The following is a 14,830-nucleotide window of genomic DNA, read 5'->3' on the forward strand; positions in this document are numbered from 1 at the left end:
TGTGTAACCCTGATAAATAAGGACTTAAAAATGTAATGAAAATAATCATTACCACACCTAAATAAAAATCAAGCAATAATTCCTTAATAACATCCAAGGGCTACTTGATGTTTAAATGTCCCCAGTTGTCTCAGTTTATTTTTAACCTTTGTTTGTTTCAGTCAAGTTGCTACCAATGTAAATTGTATTATAATTGGTTGATAGGTTTCTTAAGACTCTTTTAATATATAAGTTCACACTCCACTTCTTTTTATTTTGTTCCTTAAAATTTATTTTTTGATCAAGTCATGCCAAAATGTTTTAAAAGCTTCTTTTATGAGTTCAATAATCTGTTATTTAAAACTGGATTCTCTCAATATGAAACTATTTTTAACATAATTAAGTCTCTGTTTAAACTAAAGGCAGTGTCATAATAGTAAGCTGCATGAAAGAAGGAGTGGGGTCTGTCTTCACTGCTGAGATCCTAGCAGTTAGCACGCTGATTAGCCACTTGAGTCCATCAGGAAAACATCTAAACTCATTTTTGTTGTGTATAAAATCCACTCATTCATTCATTCATTCATTCAATAAATATTTATTGAGGATTTTCTTTATGTTAGCCAAATGTATGTATTTATATGTTTATGCAATGTAGATATCAATTTCAAATGTAGCTTAGTCTTCAAATAGGTATAAATAAGAAATATTCCCATGAATAGACATGTTCCAGTTAAATGTATCTTTGAAATGATTATATCACATACAGAGCCTGAAATAATAAAAATCTGTCTTCTTACACCAGTTCCCCAGAAATTCAGTGGCTGAATAGAGAGACCAAGAAGAAAACCAGATGAGTAATTCTTTCATCTACTACATATTGAGTATCTACAACTATTATGTACATAGATTAAATGTATTAGAGATATTTATAGTTTATTCCAGGTGTAAGGTAAGCAATGAGAATAAAAGGAAAAGTCAGATCTGAAGAACTTGGAAGACACATCAGAATTTGATGACAGATTATCTGAGGCATGAAAGATAGGAAAGAGTAAGGGTTAGTTTCAAAATTTCTAGCTTTCAATACTAGAGTGGAGTAGTACATTGTAATTATTACGTAAAATAGCATATAAAAACTTTTCAAAATATTGCATCCAAATTCTGTTTATTATATTGAATACTAAAAACAGAAAACTTTTGAATTATTTTAAGAATAGAATAGTTAGAATAACTTGGTAATTTTTTTGCATAATAGTCACTATAATCTTTAGCCTTAGAATTTAAGCAGATGCAACTTTATATTATACACAGATGGTTTATGTCACACTTTAGTTTGGGTAAAATATATTTAAATACATTTTCCAATTATTTAAAATGTGATATTATGAGCACTCCTTTCTAGCATGCTTTGTGCAGTGGTTAATCTTTTGTTATTGGAAATGAGCCCATTTATATTTGTAAAATGCTAAAGAAAGAAATAATTATGCACTCAACTCTAGTTTTTCAGAGCAGATAATATAACTTTAATAATGTATTGAATAGACTGAACTTATCTTCTAGATAATACAGATTTGTTAATGAAAACAAGTCTTAAATAAATAAATCAATGTGCTACCAACAGCTTAATGGCCTGGAGAAACAAATATATTCTCACTAGATAATCTATATATCTTATTGATTTATTGAACCCTTCCCCCCACACAAAATACTTCAAAGATAGTAGGGAAATCATAGAAGGAAAATTTCAAATCATTTTGGCATTTTTAACCGTAAAATTCCTACCAATATTATGATCTTATGTTATCATAACATTCTTTGGCTCCCAATAGAACACAAATCAATTTTAAAATGTATAAAACAACATTATCTCTTACCAGATATTGTCACCACTGAGCATTCCATCTTTGTGATAAAATGTTAGTTTCACTTCATTTATATTCATGTCTTTGAGACGTAAAATACACCTGAGAGTCTTCTATATATTATTTTTGAGATCTGTTTTTATTGTATGTATTTTTAAATGGTATAATAACCTAGTGCTTTTATGAAGAATCAAAGTCCATGACTTCATTTTTTCTAAACCTACAGTCTTACAGTCTTAGTGATGCTATGGATGTCTTGTGTGTCACTCATCTCGTTCTGATGTAGTTGTTGGACTTAGTATCAACTCACTGCTACATATTGGATGCTCTTTTGCTCCTTCTCTTATATTTGATGGTTTTATTAAACACAATAACTGTATTTTATATCTGCTGAGCACTCCTCAGTGGTCCAATTTATAAAACGTATGTGTATTGAAAAGAATGGGTCAACTTCTATGCTGAACAATTTAAATGAATTATTTCCACTTAACCACAGAACAATTCTGTGACATGGGCATAATTTTTAACCCTTATCTTTGAGAAAATGAACCTAAGTCTTAGGATGGCTAAATAGTATGACTAAGATCGCACAGCTAGTAAGTGGCAGTAGAGATTCAGTCTGTCTAACTTTATTCTTCCAGTCATTCTTTCGTGAAACAAATGTTTATTGAGGACACATTGTATGCAATACTTTGCACTAGGTCTTGATGGAGTTAGAGAGATGAATAGCTTGAGACTCTGAATCTTGAATAGCTTGGCACAATATTGCTGTGCTGTCTATAGGTGTTCTAATAATACTTTACAGTAAATGGAACAAGCACAATTCTCCATAGCCTATAAACAAGAAAGCATAATGTCACATAGCAACTGACTTTTAGAACTGGGATTGGAATCTAGATCTCTAACTCCAGGTCCAGGAAACTTTTCTACTATGAACTTGGGGCTCTGAATCTCTTTATTCTAGACATATTCTATACTTGAGCCCAAATGGAGCTAAACTGTAAATCCTAACTAGTCCCTAAAGCCAAATTCAAGTCTCATATCCTCCATAAAACCTTCTCTTTCCCATTTCTTTAATCTTTGATGGTTTGATGAGGTATTGAAATAGATTCCTGACATATCTCTTAACTGCTTTGCCAATGAATTACCTTTAGAGCCCCCATGTAATCACTATCTAAATGGGAAAATATACTGTCTTACTCATACCATTTACTTATTATGGTATTGAACACAGTGATTACCATAAAGAAGTTGGAAATGGAGTACTCCTTCAATGAATGGTCAGACTAAACAGGTGAATTTATATCCAAATGATCTGGAACTGTTCCCTGTTCTTGAGAAAACACTCATTTGGGATGGTAAGGCCATTTTATTTTTAGACTATGCCCTTTAGAATTGATATTATAAATATATTGCATGTTTACAAGCCCTGCATTCTGATATATTTGATATTACATTGAATGTTGCCATTAACTTCCTTTGGATAATATTAGGAGTGAATTTCCCAAAATGTGCTTCATAGATCATTAGTCTCTCAAGGTACTCTGATAAAAAAAAAATTAAGAGTAACCCTGGGCTGTATTAGGCGAAGAAACATCAATGCTGTATGCCCCTTCTTGGAGATTCATGATGCAAATCAGTATTTCAAAGTCGCCTAAAAAATCTATATTAAAGAAACTTCTTTAACTTCTTTTATTCTTATTTTTCCCAAACTTACTTGGCCACTGGATCTTTATTTTATGTTATTTATTTTATTATCTCTGAGAACTTTAAAACTTTGGCAAACCTATGTTAGCCCCTATCCAATTGTCAAATATTACCTGTAATAAATTTCCTCTATGTGCCCACATCTGGATCATCTGTAACAGCAGTAGTGAATGAAGTTAATCATGTCCTCATTGTCTCTAAATCCTTCAGTTTTGGATGCAACCATTTCCAAATATTTCAAGTAACTAATAGCTAAAACTTTCTCTTGAGAAAGTCTTTTCTTTCCCTCACTAGAAAAACTCAATTTGTTTGAATCTGCAAATTTCAAATTAGTCAGTATTATTCTGAAAAGGAATATTTTCTTGTGAGGGCCACCGTGATTTTTTAATACATTTAAGGTAAAATCAAAGGAAAATACTTCTGTTCATTAACCTACTGTTTGCAGTCTTTCAGTTTGAGGCTGTGAAAGCTAATTCTCTTTGATCATTGTCCAAATGAAAGCTGAAATCTTCTAGAACAATAAGACTACAAAAACAAAACATAAGTTTCAAGTTCAGTGGGCAGTTGTAGCTGTGGAGAGATAGCACATCAGTCTGAAAAATGATCAAATTTTGTTTCAAGAGGAGAGCATTGGGAATCAAAAGAGTCAAGGTTCCTTTCAACTCAGAAACATTTGTTCTACATTGCTAACAACTCTTCAAATCAAGAAACACTCACTGTACCTAAGTGGTAGAAAGATAGGAAAACATTCCCTTGCCCTCAAGGAACTTCCTCAGTTTCAGACATTAGCTCCAATCTTGGAAAAATCAAAGGAATCCAGTAACCAGCTTTAGTATCTAAGAAATAAGCCTCCAACAGTGAGTCTCCATAGTCAGCTATGTGAAAAAGTAAGCACAGCTTAGCCCTGTTGTTTAGAAAGTTCTTCTAATGAAGTTAGTATAAGTGATTTGTATAAATATGCATTCATTCCATTCACTCATCCACTCAAAAATATTTTTTGAATGAAACAATAAAAATGATATATAGCCCACTCTGTCCAAGGCCCTCTACTAGGTACTATTGTGACAAGGAGATGATTAAGACACGGCTTCCATTATTTAGCTGTTTAAAGTCTGATGAAATATGACATATACATAAATATTACACATCAAAAGTGAAAACGGCCACTTAGGAGGCACAAATAACGTGGTGTGGGAGTTTATGGGAAGAAGAAACTATTCCTACTGGGAGTATCCCAGAAGGTCTTATGGAGGACATGGAAGAAACTTGAAGGACTAATACAATAAAACTATGAGGAAGTTGAAATTAAGTATGAGGGTATCCACAGGATAAAACATGCGGAAAAGATAACATGAGCAAAAACAGGAGGGTAAGAAGACATAAGGCAAGTAATGAGTACAAGGTGGCATTCCCTTAACATGGAGGGAAGGGAGTATGAATGAAGTTGAGGAAGAGTAAGCCCAATAATGGAGAGCCTTTAAAACCGTATAATGATGATGATGATAACAATATTAATAATATAATAGCAATAATGGCAATTAACAAATTGAGAATTTATCATAGGCTAAGCACTATTCTAAGTATTATCTCATTTATATGCTCAAAAACCCTATAAGGTAAATACTTCTTATATAGATTCTCTTAATTTTATAGTTGAGGAAGGGGACCCATAGAGAGGTTTTGCCCATGGTCATGTAGAAGTTCGCTACTTACTTCTTAAGCTTAGAAAATTTGCTAGACCTCATATGCCAGGTAAGCTGTTTCACAGCCCTCAATCACCCTCTATCTACAAAATGCTGTTAAAGTCATGGAAACGAAGACAGAGAATCACAGTTCTATTCTAGAGTATGTATCAAGTTAAAATAGACAACTCTACTGAGACTAAGCATATATTCTTACTAAGCCCATTTTTTATCATCACATGTAATTAATTCATAACATGTATTTGACTTAGAGGATCACTGTGATTCATATAAATGAATGCTACAATCTACGATTTATTGTATTATTGCTAACATATCTGCTCCTACATTGTTTTTATGTTTGGTATTCTTTGTCATGTTAAAGCATTATTTTTGTTATCCTGATATGAGGTCAGTCATTGATAGTTCAGAGAGTTGGGAACGAGTTGAAGAGATACCTAGTTGGGAATGTACAATTTAATAGCACTTGGCCTTGACAGGATGTCATAAATTTTGTCCATACTGTTTTACTCAAAATGTATCTAAAACTACAAAAAGTGTTATTGTTGTTATTGTTATATTATTACATGGATGGTCCTAATATACTTATCCATGATCTATTAGGTAAACTGTGAATACATAGTTATTTTCAATTAAACCATGTTTGATATAATCCACGGCAGGAGGCCACCTTTGTCAAAAAGGATAGAACAAAAAATAGAAGCTCAAGATAAAATGCTACAGTCTATCCATGAAAGAAACAAAAATTCATTAAACAAATGTTTACTGAGATTGAGAACATGGATATATTCCTGTAAAATTTCAGGCTGTGATCATAAAAACAAGAAGGATATTTTCACATATTAATACAGCTATAGTAGAATGTGGGCAGACTTTGCTAAATATCCATGGACCTTAAAGATGTTATTTGACTGCTAGAATAGTGCAACATAGAACAAAGTGTTCTGTGAACACAGTAAAAAGTCACATGTTGCAAAACTTACCTGTATATTACATTTTAGACCAAAATACATGGAGACTAGCAAATCAGTAACGCAAAGTAGTGTCAATGTTGTTCTTTCTATCAGCTAGCTATATAAATGCTACTGAGTTCATATTAGTATTTTATTTTTTAAAATGTATTTTCAAATCTAGAGGTGCTAGGGAAATTGGTCACTAATTTTCTTAGATTTATCAATAATTAATCACTGTTTTATACAGGGAGTAAAATATTATTTACAAGAACAAAAATCAAAAAAGAAATGAAATTTGTATTTATAATATATCTTAGATCTTACAGTTCAGACTGGCTTCAGCAAAAAAGTGTATTTCCAAAGTACAATACAGATTTTTATATTTGAAAAATATATAAGGGATATAACCAAAAAATCCAAGGGAAATTTAAGTTTCAGTTGATCCTGAGGGCTCAAAAGAGTTTATTAGGACCCAGCTTCTTTCCATTTCTCAGCTCTATTCTCCACCATGGTGGCTTCTTTCTCAGGTTCCAAACTGGTGTGAATAAGACTGCCAACACCACCAACCCTGTGTCTTCACAAGTTTATGCCCTGTGTGTATAGCAAGGGGGAGGTGGAATAACAAAATCCTCTTGTTTTGAGTTTAACTTTTATTGCCCTGAATTAGGTCATGTGCTCAAATGTGAGTGAAATACCCTAGCTAGGGGAGCATAAGTGGCCAGAGGTATTAGCTATCTATTGCTGCATAACAAATTACCACAAAATTTAGCAGCTTAAAACAACACACATTTTTTAAAAATCTCATAGTTTCTGTGGTCAGGAATCTGGGCATGGCTTAACTGAGTTCTTCTTCAGGCTTTTTCACAAAGCTTTAGTCTATATGTTGGCCAGGACTAGGGCTCAGGTGACAGCTCAGTTGAGTTAGGATCCTAAGCTCATGTACATGATTATTTGCAGGATTCAGTTCCTTTTGGGCTGTTTGGCTGAGGATCTCATTCCCTAGTTAACTGTTGGCCAGGAGTTTTCCTAAATTCCTTGCTATGGGACTCAGTATAGCAACTTGCTTCATCAAAGCCAGCAAGGAAGAGGGTGTCCTAGAAAGTGGAAGTTAGAATTTTTGTAATATAATCATGGAAGTGAAATCCACACAATGTTGAGGCATTCTCTTTTTGTTGTTGTTGTTGAAGTATAGTTGATTTACAATGTTGTGTTAGTTTCTGGTATACAGCATAGTGACTCAGTCATACATATGTATCTATACATATTCTTTTTCACTATAGATTATTACAAGGTATTGAATATAGCTCCATATGCTGTACAGTAGCACCTTATTATTTATCTATTTTATACATAGTAGTTTGTGTCTATTGATCCCAAACTCCTAATTTATCTACCCCCACCTTTCCCCTTTGGTAACTATAAGTTTGTTTTCTATGTCTGTGAGTGTTTCTGTTTTGTAAATAATAATTTGTCTCATTTTTTAAAATTCCACATATAAGTGATATTATATGTTATTTTTCTTTCTCTTTCTGACTTACTTGACTTAGTATGATAATCTCTTTGTTCATCCATGTTGCTGCAAATGTCATTATTTCATTCTTTTTATGGCTAAGTAGTATTCCATTACACACGCGAGCACACACACACACACACACACACACACACACCATCTTTATCCAGTCATCTGTTGATGGACATTTAGGTTTCTTCCATGTCTTGGCTATGAGGCATTCTCTTGATTAGAAGCAAGTTACTCAAGGGCAGGGACAACTGCTTAAAGCCATTAACAGCAGGAAACAAGAATCAATGGGGCAAGCTTACAAACCACCTGTCACAACAGATTTGAGTTAGACGTTCATTCATCCTTGAAGATGATGGGCAAGAAACTCTTTCCAAAGCACAGGAACTGAGATTGAGTGAGGGGGTAAGGGACCTAAGGAAAATTGGGGTCATTATCAGAAGAAAGGTGTGGATGCTGCATGGTGAATACAATTGTCCATGACAGATTGTCAGGTTTGGCTCTGAGTTGTGTAGAAAACAGAAAAGGAAGCTCTTTTTCTACCCACATGGCTTTGAGTCATTATGAATCTCAACTTATTTTAAATTACCTAACTACATGTTTATATTATGGGATAAAGAGGTTTTGATCTGTTAACTCAACATTTTTAAGACTGTTCTATTTCTTTTTTATTTGGGTTTACATTATAATGTTCAGTAAATGCCTCTGTATGGAGTAGATTAAAATTTTTGCATGCAAAGTTGCTGAGACTGTCTTAAGTGTGAAGGATTACACACAAGCTTGTGGTTCAAATCCTGTCAAAACTCATCCCACTTTACCTAAAGAAATATGTTATTGTGCTGGGAAAATGAAGCAAAACTAAGTCTTTAGCCCCGAATCTTCAAGATTTTAGTAGAAAATGGAAATAAGCATTAACCTTGAGGTTAAAAAATATTTGGGGACAAGGAGTTTCTGTTTCATAGAAATCAGATTTATGAGTTGACTTTATCAAGAAAGTGCATAAGTTTCTGTCACAGAAGGTGTTTACCCTGCCCAAGAGATTTCAGAACAATTAAGCTTGTCAGGCTAAGATGATGAGATGAATTCAGTGTCTCATCTTTGTTCATACTTAATCATAATGCATCTGTTCAATGATGACTGTTAAGTCTGACCCAGAGTTTCTCAGTGAGTTCTTTCAAAAACATGAATTTCATGGATTTTAGACAGTACTTGACTGACTCACCAGGTTGATTTTTAAATTTGTTAATGGCTCACGAGTCATAATAACATTATTATATGTACTATGTTTATTATAGATAAATATTTATCATTACAGCTAACAATATATAGCTAATATTTATTATTATAGCTAATGTTTATGTTATTTTCACTAATACATGTTCAGTGCATACTATATACCAAGTGTTATCCAAAATATTTTCCGTGTATATTAATCCTTTTAATCTTCACAGCACTCATCTCTTTTTAAAAAATCATATATTAATTTCCTTTTCATCTCTTTGTAATGCATACACAGAACACTTGGAATTTTGTTATTGTCTTTCTGGCGATCAAATAATGTTCGTCTGCCATGACTGCCAAGCTAAGTTTGAACCAATTAAACAAAATCTTCTCTGTGGGAGGAATCAACCTCATGTCTAACTTCTTCAGTTGAGGAATGGCAGGCTAAGTTCCTTTCACAAGAAATTCAATCAGCCCTTGAACCAGAGCTTACTTTGGGAGGTTCCAAGAGACTGAGGGTACTTGGAATCCCCTCTGCTTAGAGACTGTCTCCTAAAATATTTACTTGGGTTATTTTGTCTATTTGTTCTGTAAGAGGAGGGGCCTTACAGGTTTGCTAGGTCTCCCTACTTCCAGTTTCTTCCCTGTATCCTCACAGATAATGCTTGTATAACAAAAATTTGATCATATCTCTCTGTTCCTTTTTAAAAATTATTCTTTTTTATTGAAGTATAGTTAATGTACAATATTATATAAGTTACAGGTATATAGGTATATGGTGATTCACAATTTTTAAAGATTGTGCTTCATTTACAGTTATTATCAAATATTAACTATATTCCCTACATTGTACAATATATCCTTGTAGCTTATTTTATACATAATAGTTTGTACCTCTTAATCCCCTACTCCTATATTACCCTTCCCACTTTCCCTCTCCCCACTGGTAACCACTAATTTGTTCTCTATATCTGTGAGTCTGCTTCTTGTTTTTTGTTATATTCACTAGTTTCTTGTATTTTTAAGGTTCTACATATAAGTAACATCATGCAGTATTTGTCTTTCTCTGTGTGACTTATTTCACGTTGCTTAACACCCTCCAAGTCTATCCATGTTGTTGCAAACAGCAAATATCTCTGTATTTGAGAAAGAAAATGTTTACTCTTTCTTGGCACACAAGTTCCTTGATTATCTGTCTTCTACCCAAGTATTGTGCCCTATTTCCTGTAGCATTACCCTCCTTAGACATGCACATATAACCTTTGAATTTCAGTAATAATGAATCATTTTAATCCTTTTTTACTTAAACATATCTTTCCCTCACATTATTCCCTCTGCCTGGAGTACCACTGTATTAGTCAGGGTTCTCCAGAGAAACAGACCCAACCGGATATATAGACAAGATAGGTATCAGAGAAGATTTATTATAGGAATAGGCTCACATGATTACGGAGACTGAGTTCCGCAGTCTGCTATCTGCAAACTGGAGACCAGGAAAGCCTATGATGTAATTCAGTCTGAGTCCAAAAGCCCAAGATTATAGGGGGCTGTCCTGATCTGAGTCCAAAGGCCCAAGAATCAGGAACACCAATGTCGGAGTGCAGGAGATAAATGTCCCAGCTCAAGCGGAGAATAATTCCACCCTTCCTCTGATTTTTTTGTTCTAATACACCCTCAATGGATTGGATGATGCCCACACATATTGGTGAGAGTGATCTTTATTCAGTCTACACATTCAAATGCTAATCTTCTCCGGAAACACCCTCACAGACATACTCAGAAATAGTCATTTTACCAATTCTTTGAGTATCTCTTAGTTCAGTCAAGTTGACACGTAAAATTAACCATCACAATCATCTTCCTTTTATTTGCCTCTCAAACTTCTATAAATCTTCAAGTCACAAATCAGATAGACTCTGCCGTAAACTCTCTACCCAAGCCAATTTCAATATCCTTCCCTTTCTTCTACATTTTTATATATCTTGTACACATCTCCATTATAGCATTCGTCATCCTGCATGGTAGTTTTCTCTCCAGCACTCTAAGATTCTTGAGGGCAGAACAAGTTCCCTTTCCTCCCTGGTCCTAAAACAATGACTGGCACACAGGAGGCCTCAGTGACGTGAATGCTGTATTCAGCTTCTCAAAGGAGATTCGAACATTTGCCAGAAGCCTTAAAAGAAGGGAAAATGAGAATGAAATCAAGGGAATTATGATTTTTTCCCAATCAGGTATGGAATATATATATATATTTGTCTGCCAGAAGATTTTAGCATTTTAGGCTTAAATTTCATTTCCTATTTTAGACCATACCCCAGCGCAGAAGTTGTCAGATCTGTTTTGTAAAGGCTGGTATTTCTTAAGTGCTCCATGAAGTTTTTCGTTCAAAATAAATTTAGGGTTTTAGGGAAAATTGAATCTGGGCTCCTGATTTCCCTTAGCATTTAAACACCAAAGCATGATCTTGGAGTATTTTCCTTTTTGAATCTCGGCTCTATGATCCAGAACTCTGTTGACCCGCAACATTCTACAACTCCTGAAATAACTAATCAGTTTCCTTCTTCTGTTGTCTGCTACCTCTGCTTTGCATTTCTATTTTTGCATTTCAGAATGGCTGTCTTTTTATCAGTGGAGGAAGCATTTTTCTTATTGCATCATCTGTCTTCCTGATAATTTTCATTGTCAACTTTTTTCCGTTAGGAAAATAGGTATGTAAATTTATAATTCTCATCTCAGAGGATATTTAGGATTGGAAAAATGAGATATTGATATTTTTTAGTTAAAAATAGAATTGTTAGGCTCTTTCTTAACACTATCCCACAAGAGTAAGCACTGTTCATTCCTGGCTTATCCACCTGTATTACAAGATATAACAGAGAGAAAAGCAGGCTCATGTAGAAACTGCCATAGTTATTAGTTGCATGTGCAAATTTCTCTCCCATATGTGGGCCTTCCCTTCTCAAGAAGTTTAGTGGGCTCTTTTGTCAATCTCTTCAAAAATGACTGGTTTTTATCTGAAATATGTTGGAATAAATAACATAATAGACCCTTTTGTTGATTAAGAAGCTAGGAATAATTATCCCTTCTTGCCATTCCTTACCCCACGTATTAATTCTCTTTTCACTTTAAATTGATGTGAGGCCCAGCCTGCATGGTGCGGAAGACCTGGCTATTGGTGCATGTTAGACAAGACAAGGCCCCGTAATGACATCATGGGTTCGGGGATTCTGATTACTTCACAGTACAGTAACCTCTGTTATTTGGCCAGACTGCTCACCCCATGCATTTCTGTCTGTTTGAAACAAAGGAAACTGGGCAAGGGAAAGCACTGATGGCTCGGGACCAGTCTTTTTGATTGAGGGACTGAATGAACAGCACAAGTATGTCTTCTACTGACAGTAAGGATAATAATACATCCCCAGCATGTGACTAGCTCTTTATAGTTTACACTGATTTTTCACATGTGTTGTTTGATTTTAGCTTCAAATAAAACCATAAGATAGTTGGGGTAAGATGTCACCCTGACTTTACCAAAGAAGAACAAAGCCCAGAAACTAGCCCACTAGAATGGCACTCTCTATTGCTCCATGCTCCATCTCAAGAGTGAAAAAAGCAAATATTTACACAATAGAGAAGAGCCAAGATTCAAACCCAGGCAAACCGGCTCCAGAATCTGGTCCCTTAACCACCATGCTGTACTGCCTCTCACTGATGCCGCTTCCTCCTAGACACACAGCACAGGCATCCACGCACTGCAGTCCAGAGAGGCTGAGTGCCCAGGTGGAAACAACACCGAAACTGCAGTCACTCAGAATCACAGAAAAGCCTTTTGTTAGAGTGAAATGAAAATATCCAAGTGATAGGAGTTACCCTTCTCCCAGCTCTCATTATTCCTTCCTGCTTTTTCTCGTTGCTTTACACTTTAGAAGCCAAGAATCACAAATGTAAGATGAAGGGTAGGAAGAAGAATAGACAGAAAAACTGGGAAACCCTTTTAAGAGAAACTTACTGAAATGTGTCTGGGTGAACATTCTCCCTCCTGCAAAAGGACAAGGTTTGCACCCAGTGCATCTGGAACAGAGAAGCAGAATAGAGTAGTGGCTAAAAGCTTAGGCTCTGGAACCAGGCTACCTGGCTTCCAGTCTTAACTGTGCAACTTTAAACAACATACAATCTTTCTGTATTTTATTTTTCTCTCCTGTAAAAAGAGATGATAACAATAGTACTTCACAGGGTTTTCATGAAAATAGTATGAGCTAATACATGTAGACCAAAATTTAGGACCTGACCACAGTAAACACATGTTTGCTATTATTTTACATAATGAGATCATTTAAAAGCCTGACACATAGTAGGTGCTTAATAAATATTAGATCCCATTCTTTATATATGGTTTAGACCACTGGAAATACTCACATTTTTTGAAAAGTATTTGCTTGATATCAGTTCCCTTGTTGCTGGGATAAACAGCTATTTATTACATTTTTGAGGGATTAGCTAGTTTCTTTTTTTAACTCTTGTCCAGGGGCTTTCCTCTAGTCCTTCCTAAATGTCATTTTTCCTATTTAACAAATTCAACAACTGCCACCTCTGCCAAATCTGTTTACCCACCTTAACTGTTTCATCAGCTTCACCCTAGTAGCACCTATTGAAACAGATAGTGTTTCTCTTTCACTTGTGGAACCTGGAGTCACTTAAGCAGTTTTTCTGTAATTCATTGCTCCTCTCATTGCAGTCACAATAAGAAGTCACGTTTCTAAGTTCTAATTCCTCTAGTCTCAATTGACATTTTCCAAGTGGTAAACCAGTTTTCTTCACTAGCCTATAAATTACATATGTGCGGGGATGTTCAAAGCTGTATTCCCACTGCCTGGCAAAATGCTGGAAACAAGAGGTACTTTATAAATATTTGTTGAAGAAATAAATCAATGCTGAAGGAATGAACAAAGTATAAAAAGACTTATTCTCCCCTACAATTAACTAGAACCTAATTAAGAAATTATCTGAAATTGATCTGAATATGAATTGCCTTCTACTTTTAAAAGAAAAAATTAATTTTAGAGACCTAAACTGATTATCATGGATTTAATTTAATACAGTTATAACAGTTTTCAGACCACATCTCGGGGTGAACACAGTCATCTCAATGTCTTAGACCTTCTATATCTACACAGTATACAATGAGAATAGTTATGAACATGTCAAAAGGGAGCTGGTACTATGCCCTCCCAGAACCATCAAGCCCTTACAACACAGGGCAGGATATTGGCCTCTGAACTTACTGTTCTTACGGTATCTTTTTTCCTAAATACTGGAATGGCTCGTTCCCTCACTGCATTCCAGTCTCTGTTCAAATTGCCTTTTCAGAGAGGCATTTCCTGATTATTCTATCTAAAATCAGCCACTTTAAAAAAAAAAAAACTTGTAAAACTAGCTTTATTGAAGTATAATGGACTTACAATAAACTGCACACATTTCAAGTGTACAGTTAGATGTTTGGCAATCAGATACACCTGTGAAACCATCACCACAATCAAGAAAATAAACATCTATCAATCACCTCCAAAAGTGTCCTCATGTCCTTTTATAATCCCTCTCACTCCCCTTCTTCCCATCCCCAAGTAGTCTATTTTCTGTTGCTATACATAAGTTTGCACTCTCCAGAATTTTAGATAAATGGATTCATACAAAATGTACTCTTTTTTGGAGAGTCTAGTTTCTTTTACTCTGCAAAATTATTTGGACATTCATTTCATGTAGTGAATGCACCAACTGTCCATTCCTTTTTATTGTTGAGTAATATTATATTGTGTGAAGATGCTGCAATCAGTTTATTTACCTATGGATGGACTTTCAGGCTGTTTCCAGTTGTTGGTTATTACAAGTAAG

General features: G+C 34.7%; 1 protein-coding gene across 5 annotated transcripts in view; it reads left to right on the forward strand.

Annotated features, from left to right (window-relative positions):
- The window catches only part of ANKS1B (ankyrin repeat and sterile alpha motif domain containing 1B), an 860,521-nt gene that overhangs the window by 481,923 nt on the left and 363,768 nt on the right, over nucleotides 1-14,830 (forward strand). The gene's annotated exons all lie outside the window — the stretch shown is intronic.

This window comes from Camelus ferus, chromosome 12 (assembly GCF_009834535.1).
Source record: "Camelus ferus isolate YT-003-E chromosome 12, BCGSAC_Cfer_1.0, whole genome shotgun sequence".
Taxonomy (NCBI): Eukaryota; Metazoa; Chordata; class Mammalia; order Artiodactyla; family Camelidae; genus Camelus; species Camelus ferus.